This window comes from Morus notabilis, unplaced genomic scaffold (genome assembly GCF_000414095.1).
Source record: "Morus notabilis unplaced genomic scaffold, ASM41409v2 Scaffold418, whole genome shotgun sequence".
Lineage (NCBI taxonomy): Eukaryota > Viridiplantae > Streptophyta > Magnoliopsida > Rosales > Moraceae > Morus > Morus notabilis.
The window spans coordinates 2,615-13,660 of NW_010358034.1; the positions used below are offsets into that span (position 1 = coordinate 2,615).

The window sequence follows — 11,046 nt, forward strand, 5'->3', positions numbered from 1 at the left end:
CCAAATCCTCAAAATGCTGAAAAAATAAAAAAATCAACGGGTTTGTTCATATGTATAAACATTCAAAGGGAGGCATAGAAAGACCATTAAATCCTATTTTAATGATAGAAAGTGTCAAATCAAAACACTGATAGATAATCCTTGGAAAAGTAGCGACCTTGTTGTAACAAGCAAACAATTTCTAGATATATATTCCAAGTGATTATCAAAATATAGTACATTGCCTTTCAGTTTTGTCGTAATTTTTTTTAATAAAAAGGTTTACAAGTTGTTGTTTTTTTCTTTTTTCAATAAGATACTTGAGCTTCCTTGAGCAAGTACTGGGTAGAGATGTCTACAGGCTGGGTCATAGGCTGGATTTCTTTAGAATGTTGTCATTGTTTTACACTACAGTGGGATTCTTTTTAAACACAATGATGGTTATTCTGACTGTATATGCATTCTTGTGGGGCCGTCTGTATCTAGCTCTTAGTGGTATCGAGGGTTCTGCTTTGTCGAACGATAGCAATAAAGCACTTAGCACAATCTTGAATCAGCAGTTCATCATCCAACTTGGTCTCTTCACTGCCCTTCCAATGATAGTGGAGAACTCTCTTGAGCATGGTTTCCTGCAGGCTGTTTGGGATTTCTTGACAATGCAGCTCCAGCTTTCTTCTGTTTTCTACACATTCTCGATGGGAACTCATACCCACTTCTTTGGCCAAACTATTCTTCATGGTGGTGCAAAGTATCGTGCCACTGGACGTGGCTTTGTAGTTCAGCACAAGAGTTTTGCAGAAAATTATAGACTCTACGCTCGTAGCCATTTCATAAAAGCTATTGAACTTGGGCTGATACTTATAGTTTATACATCGCATAGTGCTGTAGCTAAGGACATGTTTGTATACATAGCCTTGACCATCTCTAGTTGGTTTCTCGCCGCCTCATTGATCATTGCTCCCTTTGTCTTTAATCCTTCAGGTTTCGATTGGTTGAAGACTGTAGATGATTTTGATGACTTCATGAACTGGATTTGGTTTCGTGGTAGTGTGTTTGCGAAAGTTGTGCAAAGCTGGGAAAGATGGTGGTATGAGGAGCAGGATCATTTGAGAACCACTGGTTTATGGGGAAAGTTGCTGGAGGTAATTTTGTTGGATCTTTTTAATCCTTGTTCCACATTTCAAGAATCATCACACTAAATTATTAAGAAAATAAGTTAGAATAAATGCCTGTCTCCATTGATGTAGCCTCGAATCTCCAATAGAATTCTCTAAGACAACGAGCACGACGGTTATTATCTGCCTTAGTCAAATCTCCTTAGTTCCTTAATACGGTGTTTTCTCTCTAGATGGGAAAAAATGAAAACTGCCGTATGATTTGACGTATTAGGGATCATAAACCAAGTTTCTTTATATACTGCCTCATTAGGCTCCCATTAAACCTAGTTGGGTTAATATAGATATCGACCGATTCAGCCCATACCCTGTTAGGAGACTATTTGAGCTTTTTATAATTAGATCACTTAATTAGCCCATTTAATTAAATAGCTTAATATAATTATCGAATAAATATGTGGCCCATAATATAGGAAACTCACATTTCTTAACAATCTCCCACTTGGGCTACATATGATTCCTAAAATAATTATATCATACATAATTCCTTAGGCGCGCAACCGTATGCTATTTATCCTTAGGCTCCACTTAAGATACAATCTGGTCCATCTCCCATATTAGCATGAGATCATGGCGGCTTTTGTCACCTTCAAATGCAACTAAACCTCTCATGGTCACCATACCAACATATTCAATTATATAGATTGAGTATGGATGAGTGGCATGGAAATACATGCAATGTGATCTCCAACATGCCTATTTCCAACTGGTCCTGCTTTATTCTTTATGAGATCAATCCGTAATTTTCAAAACATAATGTAAGATTGCAAACATAAAATTAACACATTCAGAGGGAAAATTATAAAACTGTAAATCCATCTTCTTTATTCTGCAGAAAATAAACAACTAAATGTTTATGTCATAGAACATCTAAAATTAAAATCAACTCCCACTAAACCATAGTATCCTCAAATAAAATAACACTCATATGAGCAGTGTGCTCGTGAAAGGCATTGGGTGTTAAGCCCTTAGTTAGCGGATCCGCAAGCATGGAGTATGTCCCGATGTGTTCTATCCAAATCTGACCACTCTGAACTCTTTCTTTAACAACAAGAAACTTAATGTCTATATGCTTCGATTTCGTAGAGCTTCTGTTGTTATTAGAATATAGCACTGCCGATTTATTGTCACAAAATATCTTTAACGGCCTCTCAATACCATTAACCACACGCACCCCCGTGATAATGTTTCGCAGCCACATCCCATGATTAGATGCCTCATAATAGGTTATGAACCCTGCAGCCATGGTAGAAGAAGCTATGAGTGTCTGCTTGACACTCTTCCAAGAAATAACTCCTCCTGCCAACATGTAAACATAGCCTGACGTGGATCGCTTACTGTCTTGGCATCCAGCAAAATCAGAATCAAAATACTCGGTGATCTCTAGTTTGTCTGATCTCCGATAAGTGAGCATGTAATCCTTTGTTCTTTTCAAATAGTGCATAACTTGTTTGGCTGTTTTCCAATGATCCACTCCTGGGTTACTTAAGTATCTGCCCAATACTACCACTATAAATGCTATGTTGGGACGAGTGCAAACTTGAGCATACATTAGACTTCCTATTGCTGATGCATAAGGAATCTTTTCCATTTCCTTTATCTCAAGTTCATTCTTGGGGCACTGACTGAGACTAAACTTGTCTCCCTTAGCTATGGGCGTATCTCCTGATGAACAATTCTTTATACCAAATATATCCAGAACCTTTTCGATATAGCCATTTTATGATAACCCAAGGATACCTTGAGAGTGATCTCGTAGTATCTGAATTCCTAATATAAAAGAGGCGTCACCAAGATCTTTCATCTCAAAATTCTTAGTAAGAAATTTCTTAGTTTCGTGCAATAAGCCTATATCGCTGCTGGCAAGTAATATGTCATCGACATACAAAATCAGAAAGATGAATTTACTCCCACTGAACTTGTGATATACACAATCATCGACCACATTCACCTTAAAACCATAGGAAGTGATAACTTGATGAAATTTGTGATCCCATTAATGGGAAGCCTGTTTGAGACCATAGATGGACTTCTTTAACTTGCAGACTATAAACTTTGAATCTCTAGATACAAAGTTTTCTGGCTGGACCATATAAATCGTCTGATCAATGTCGCCATTGAGAAACGTTGTCTTAACATCCATCTGATGTAGCTCTAAGTCTAAATGAGCCACAAGTTCCATAACTGTCCTGAAAGAGTCTTTCGAAGAAACCGGAGAGAAAGTCTCTTTGTAGTCTATGCCTTCCTTCTGAGTGAATCCTTTGGCGACTAGACGAGCCTTATATCTTTCGATGTTACCCTTCGAATCCCTTTTGGTCTTAAATATCCATTTACAACCTATGGGTTTCGTTCCTTTAGGCAACTCGACAAGATCCCAAATGTCATTGTCTTTCATAGATTTCATCTGATCCTTCATGGCATCAATCCACTTTTGAGCATTAGAACTCTGTAAGGCTTGTTGGAAGATGATAGGATCATCTTCTCCTAAGCCTACACCATCTTTATGTTCTTGGAGAAAGACGATATAATCATCCGGAATCGCACTTCTCCTTTCTCTGGTGGATCTCCTTAATGGCACTTCTTGAGGTTGTTGAGTTTGCTCTATAGGTGCTGCATGGGGAACCTCATTGTTGTCTTGTTCCGGAGTTGCATCTTGAACAGTGGCAGGGGTTACAGCCTGGTCATTGACAATAACAATATTGGGAAGATAAACGAAATCTTCTTCCTCAAAGACAACACTCCTTACTTTATCTTCTCCCCCAAACTCGACATGCTCAAGGAATCTCGCATTTCCCGTCTCGAAGAAGGACCTACTAATGGGATTGTAAAACTTGAAGCCTCGAGAGCGTTCGGCGTATCCAACAAAGTAGCAATTGACCGTTCTTGAGTCCAATTTTTGCTCATTTGGCCTATAAGGCCTTGCCTCAGCTGGATAACCCCAAACATGTAAATGTCTAATACTGGGCTTCTTTCCAGTCCACAGTTCATAGGGGTTTTGGCCACTGCTTTGCTTGGAACCCTGTTAAGGATATAAACTGCAGTCTTTAGTGCTTCTCTCCAAAGTGATTCAAGCAAGGAAGAATGACTAATCATGCTTCTCATCATGTCTTTAAGAGTTATGTTTCGTCTCTCGGTAACACTATCGGGACGATTCCACATTCTTTTAGGAAGATAGCGAATGGTCCTGGACGTTGTTCACCTGATCCATCATATCTGTCGTAGTATTCGCCACCACGATATGATTTCACAGCCTTAATTTTCTTGCCTAGTTGAAGTTCAAATTCGGCTATGAATTCCCTGAAAATGTCCACTGACTGTGACTTCTCATGTATTAAGTATAGGTAACCGTATCTTGAATAATCGTCTATAAACATAATGAAGTATTGTTGACCATTCAATGAAGCCATAGGGAATGGTCCACATATATCTGTATGAATGAGTTCTAAGACGTTTGTAGCCTTATCGGCACCTAATTTCCTTGTGTTTGTCTGTTTCCCCTTAATGCACTCAACGCAGACTTGAAAGTCTTTCAAATCTAGGGGACCAAGAATTCCATCACTCATAAGCCTCTGAATTCTCTGTTTAGAGATATGACCTAACTGCTTGTGCCATAGGGTGGTAGAATTCTCATTTAATTTTTGCTTTGTATCTTATGCACTAGTGTGTAAAATTTCATTATCAGAAGTAACAGTATCAAGCATATAAAGATTATCAATTAAGGAACCAGTACCACCAACATTTGAATTATGAGAAAAACTAACTTTATTATTTCCGAAGGAACAAGAATAACCGGATTTGTCCAAACTAGAAATAGAAATTAAATTCTGTCTAAATGACGGTGCAACAAAAGTCTCAATCAAATCCAAATAGACACTAGTCTTTAATAATAATCTAAATGTTCCGATAGCTTTAACTGGAACTTTCTTAGCATCGCCCACGAAGATAAATCTTCAGTATCATTTGGTGGTCGGCTCCACAGGCAACCCTACATAGACATACTTATGTGAGTAGTAGCACCAGAATCTACCCACCAAGTATCCTTAGGTACATAAGCTAAATTAACTTCAAAACAAACTAAAGCGAGAAGCTTACCATTCTCGCTTTAACGATTCTTTACACGCCAAGCAGCGTATTTAGAACCCTCTTTCTTCATGTGTCCTTCCTTCTTACAGAAGTAGCAGGTGAATGCCTTATCCTGCTTCTTTAGTTTCTTCTTCTGCTGAGGTGTTCTATCTGCAGTATCCAAAGCTCTCTTTTTGTTGTTATTCTGAGAGGTTGATGCTAAGTGAGCACTTTCAGTCTTATCTCGTTGAAGCCTTTCCTCTTGTTGCACACAATATGATATGAGTTCATTAACAGTCCATTTTTTTCTTTTAGATGTTATAGCCCACCTTAAATTGATTGTATTGTGTAGGAAGAGATATAAGAAATAAATGCGTGAGTAAATCCTCAGACAGCTCTAACTTTAGTGCCTTTAGTTTTCCAACGATGTTAGACATCTCTATAATGTACTCCCTTATGTTCCCCTTTGCCTTATACCTCATGGAAATGAGATTATTCAGAAGGTTACTCGTTTCTGACTTTTTATTCTTGGCAAAATATTGCTTAAGTTCTTTGAGGAACTTCTTGGCATTAGTGCTTTCAGTAATAGAGCCCAGAAACGTCTCCGAAATAGAGTATTTCATGATCATTAGACTCATGCGGTTAGAGCGGTCCTACTTCTCAATTTTATCCGTGTTCGGATTTTCCGTAGTAGTAGTGGGACGCTCTGTCCTGAGCGCAAGGTCTAAGTCCATGCATCCGAGAATGATTTCCATGTTCTCTTTCCAAACCTTAAAATTCGTCCCATTCAGCATTGGGATTGCGTTAACTTGAGTAGAAACATTCACAGCAGTAGCAGAAACTAAATAGAGAACAAAAATAAAATATACTCATAATCAAAATTCATGTCATACATAAGCATAGTCAACAATATAATGCATACATGACATAAACAAATAACTCGAAGCAAGGTGGTGGGTCCATTTCAAGATACCTAGCACAACACTAATATTTAGTCTTTGGACCAAAAATATCAACTTGTAAGTGGTACTCTCCGCGCAGTAATCAAATATTGACAATAAATCCTGTCAAACAATTGTCTTCCTTTGGGCCGACTTTTGTTCACATGAAAAACTTTATAATTGTAACATATTTATTACCATAGGTATACTCATTATTTGGCCAAATAATAACCTTCCTTTAGGCAGATCATTATTCGCATAAATAACAGCATACACATCTTTATATTCTAAAATAAATTAGCATCCACAACAGATGTTACTTTGACAACAATATTATTTCAATCAATTTATTTCAAAATACAAGACAATTAAGTGCAATAATGATCAAATAAAACAAAATAAAAAATTGAAATTTCATTTTATTCAATTGAATCCTTAATTAATTTGCACTTAATTTCTTAATGGGTTAAAAAAAATTGCCCAAAATCTCTAAAATTGGGTTTAAAATAAACCCATAATTGCTAATTTTGGCAATTATTTCTCTTTATGGCCGCAGGTATAGCATGCGGCCCTTATACTAAATCACAGGCCCAATTGGGCCTGTGGTCCCTTCCTATTGTCACGGGCCCCAAATAGGCTCGTGTATTTTTTTTTTGTTTGCAGCTCTGGGCTGAAGCCTAGAGCTGTTCTGCCCTAGGGTCACGACAGTGTCGTGACCTTTACCCAGAAGTGGCGGCCGCCAGGCCGCTACTGCACACAGCCGCGGTGGTACACCGCGGCGGTTCTGTCACTGGCGCAGCTAGAGGGCTGCGTCCGGTCATCCATAGTGCTGGCGGCGGCCATAATTTTTTTTTATTTCCTTATGTGGCGGCCATGGCTGCTGTTGGTCTGCATCCTGTCGTGGCCACAGGCCGTGGCTACCCCGTCGTGTGGCCCAACGGCCGCGCCCTCGATTCCTCAGCGCCGGCGGCCAAGGCTGCCGTCGGCCACAATCTTCAACCTGACGAAGAGAAGAAGAAAAAAGGGAAAAAATTTCCAGAAACACCCGTGAGAGAGAAAAAAAACTTCTCAAATAAATCCTTTAGCAAATTTCTTAATTCCAAATTTTCCAGAAAATCAATTTGTGAATAACAATTAATCTGAAAATTATTCAACAAATTTAATTAAAATCAATCACCAAAAATTCATATGATTATCTATATACATGCTTTTCTTAACAAAATAAAGCATATCTTAAAATTCCATAAACAAAAGAAAAATCATATGAATCAATCAACATGATATTCAGTCAGAGATATTAGAGATAAAAATTCTCTCAATAATTTAATGTGATGACCGCTCTGATACCATTTGTTGGATCTTTTCAATCTTTGTTCCACATTCCACGAATCATCAAACCAAATTACTAAGAAAATAAGTTAGAATAAATACCTGTCTCCATTGATGTAGCCTTGAATCTCCAATAGAATTCTCTAAGACAACAAGCACGACGGTTATTGCATTCCTCAGTCAAATCTCCTTAGTTCCTTAATGGGGTGTTTTCTCTCTAGAAGGGGAATAATGAAAACTGCCGTATGATTTGACGTATTGGGGACCATAACCTAAGTTTCTTTATATACTGCCCCATTAGGCTCCTATTAAACCTAGTTGAGTCAATATTGGTATCCACCCATTCAGCCCATACCCTGTTAGGAGACTATTTGGGCTTTCTATAATTAGATCACTTAATTAGTCCATTTAATTAAATAGCTTAATATAATTATCGAATAAATATGTGGCCCATAATATAGGAAACTCATGTTTCCTAACAAATTTTGGATCTCCGCTTTTTCTTTTTCCAATATGGTATTGTGTACCAGCTTGATATTGCATCTGGAAATAAAAGCATCATTGTATATTTGTTGTCTTGGATCTATGTCCTGGTGGCTTTTGGAATATATGTGGTGATAGCATATGCTCGGGACAGATATGCAGCAAAAGAGCACATATACTACCGTCTGGTCCAGTTTCTTGTCATTGTACTCGGGATACTTGTGATTATTGCATTGCTGAAGTTCACAAACTTCAATTTCATGGACATTTTCACTAGTCTATTGGCATTTATCCCCACTGGGTGGGGCATGATATTGATTTGTCAAGTACTTCGCCCGTTTCTGCAGTCTACGATACTTTGGGAATTGGTCGTCTCTGTGGCTTGATTGTACGATATATTATTTGGTGTGATTATCTTGGTTCCTGTGGCTCTTCTATCATGGCTTCCTGGGTTTCAGTCTGTACAGACTAGGATCCTGTTCAATGAAGCATTCAGCAGGGGCCTTCGGATATTCCAGATTGTTACGGGCAAAAAATCTAAGGTTGACATGTGCTGATTTGAGGTAATTCTTCATCCTTGTCTCTTGGAAAACTTCTGGGTGGTGCCATTATGCATCTTTAATTCTGTGCTTGAAATCGATTAAATTATGCCTGCTTTGGCATCCAATATCCATAATCATTTTTGTTATTCTATGTTAAATATAAATAGCTCAAGTCGGTGAATTTGCATGGTTATTGCCTGGAATCATTCTTTTGATTTATTATTATTATAATTATATTATTATTGTTGTTATTATATTTATTATTACTATTAATCGTGTCTTACCTGATATGCATCTCACTCGTACATGGTTATCACGAATTTGCAGTTAAATTTAGTTCTTTTAGCAAGTAAAATTTGCATTTTGAGGAAATCCATTTTAAATGGTCATGCGTTCAGCTTGTTTAGGTAGATAGATACCTTCACTTCCTGTATCGAATAAAATGCCCCTTTTTAGTAAAAGAAGTTGAAGTTACCCATGGGGTGTTGGTTGGAATGGTCAGGTTTTTAGTTTTCTCCCACAAGGTCTGGGGTCCGAACTACCTCATGGGCACTTACTGTTGGGAATAGTGTCCTAGAAGCATGAGATGTAATAGGATATTTATTATTTAATTAATAAAAGAGTTTATTCATCATTTTATGTGCATATATTTATGAATATTTTATGAATATCAAATGAAAATTCCGTGATTGTTTATGTAACCTTAAACATAGTGTATAAGTGTTATATACGAGAGAATAATGTTTAACGATAATAATAAAAAACATTGTTTATGATGAATTTAATTAAAGTTTAGAATCTTTAATTAAAACATTATTAATACATGTCATTCCCATTTAGAATGGAACGGTGTTATCCGCACTGTTAATATGACGAGATATTGAATGAGTGTATTTCGCATAATAAGATTATGTGGAACAAGGACACAAACACAATATGAAGTTCTAATAGTTTTCGTTAAGCGTAGAAATTCTGATTGAGTCTACCGATGGTCATATATAGGATGATCTTAATCCTGAGTTCTTAACAAACTCATATTTATGGATTTATGTCTTTTGATTTACTCGGTACGGATTCTGAGACCCTGAATCCTATTCCTTGTATTTTGGAGACATAATGAAATAGGTAGCTGGGAATGTTATTATACGAGATGGAATCCATTCCTTCTTGAGAAAGAAGTAGATAAATAATTCTCTTGAGTGTTGATTCGGTACTTGGATTAGTAAGAGCGCTCTGGTTCATGAATGTGTTTTATGAATCACTATCCATTAGAGAATAAATAGTACTCAAGGATGCAGATATAATTAGAGAGATTAACGGATTCTACTTGACTCCAATTATGAATTATTTATGGAGGATTGATCTATATGTAATGACTATATCAAATGGACACTTCGCAGTTTAGAAGTAATTAATGTCTATAATTTTGAGAGTTCAATTCCAAGTTTATAGTGGAGTAACTATTAGAATTAATAGAATTAATTAATTAATTAAAGTGTTTAATTAATTATTAATTTTATTGGAACTCGGGATTATAGGTCCATATGTCCCCGCGTCGTCCTTGTAATTCTACCAGACACAAAGGGCAAAATGAGAATTTTAGAATTACGGAATTCTAAAATTAAATACTCGAAAAATAATTAATTGAGAATTAATTATTATTATTTAAATAATGTGATTATTTAAATTTGAATTTGAACACATCTAGATTTATCCATTTAAACTTATTTGATAAGTTGTTCAATTTAGAATTCAAATTAATTTAAGTTTGACTTAAATTTGAATTTGAATCTGAATCAAAATTGGACTACAGGATAAAGGATGATTTTTCTCTTCCTTCCCTATCTGAATTGGCGCCACACACAGGGTTAGCAAACCCTAATATGGCCGGCCACCTTGGAGATAAGGGGAAGGGGTTTTTGTTCCGAAATTTAAAATTGGAGATAAGGATTTGATCATGTTTTGAAGTTTGACTTCTACTCTTTAAATATGAGAATGATAGAAAATTGTGGACACAATTTTTGAAGCATTTTTTCAGCCCTAAAAACAGTGTGGCCGAATTTACTCATTAGGAAAAAGAGAGCAAATATTTTTCTCCAAAAAATTCCACATCGTGCATGCGTTGGTGTTTGTGAAAATTCGAGTGTTTCAGAAACCTGTTTTGTCTCACGTGTGCCCACACACACATCTACGTAGAATCAAGGAATTGACGTGGAAGACTTTGGTATTCTAAACACAAAGATTGGAGCAAGGACTGTTCGTGGTCAATGAACTCAAGATATCATCCGAGTTGACTTCCACGTATTTTTTCCGGGATTGAGTTCTTGATGTAAATTAATGTGATTAATTTATTCGTGCATAAATTAATATAATCTATAGAGTATCACAAAAGTTTTATGAAAATTTTTGTCATACACGATCCGCCTCCCCGCCACGCTTCCGCACCCGAATTCGATTCGGGAACCAACAGCATCATATTTAATTGTGCCTAAAAATTACATGTTTTGATATTCAGGCACATAAATTGATTACATG

The 11,046-nt window shown here is 36.7% G+C and overlaps 1 pseudogene; it reads left to right on the forward strand.

Annotated features, from left to right (window-relative positions):
- The first annotated feature begins 295 nt into the window (after positions 1-295).
- On the forward strand, positions 296-8,526 carry LOC21388267 (annotated as a pseudogene).
- The last annotated feature ends 2,520 nt before the right edge of the window (positions 8,527-11,046 follow it).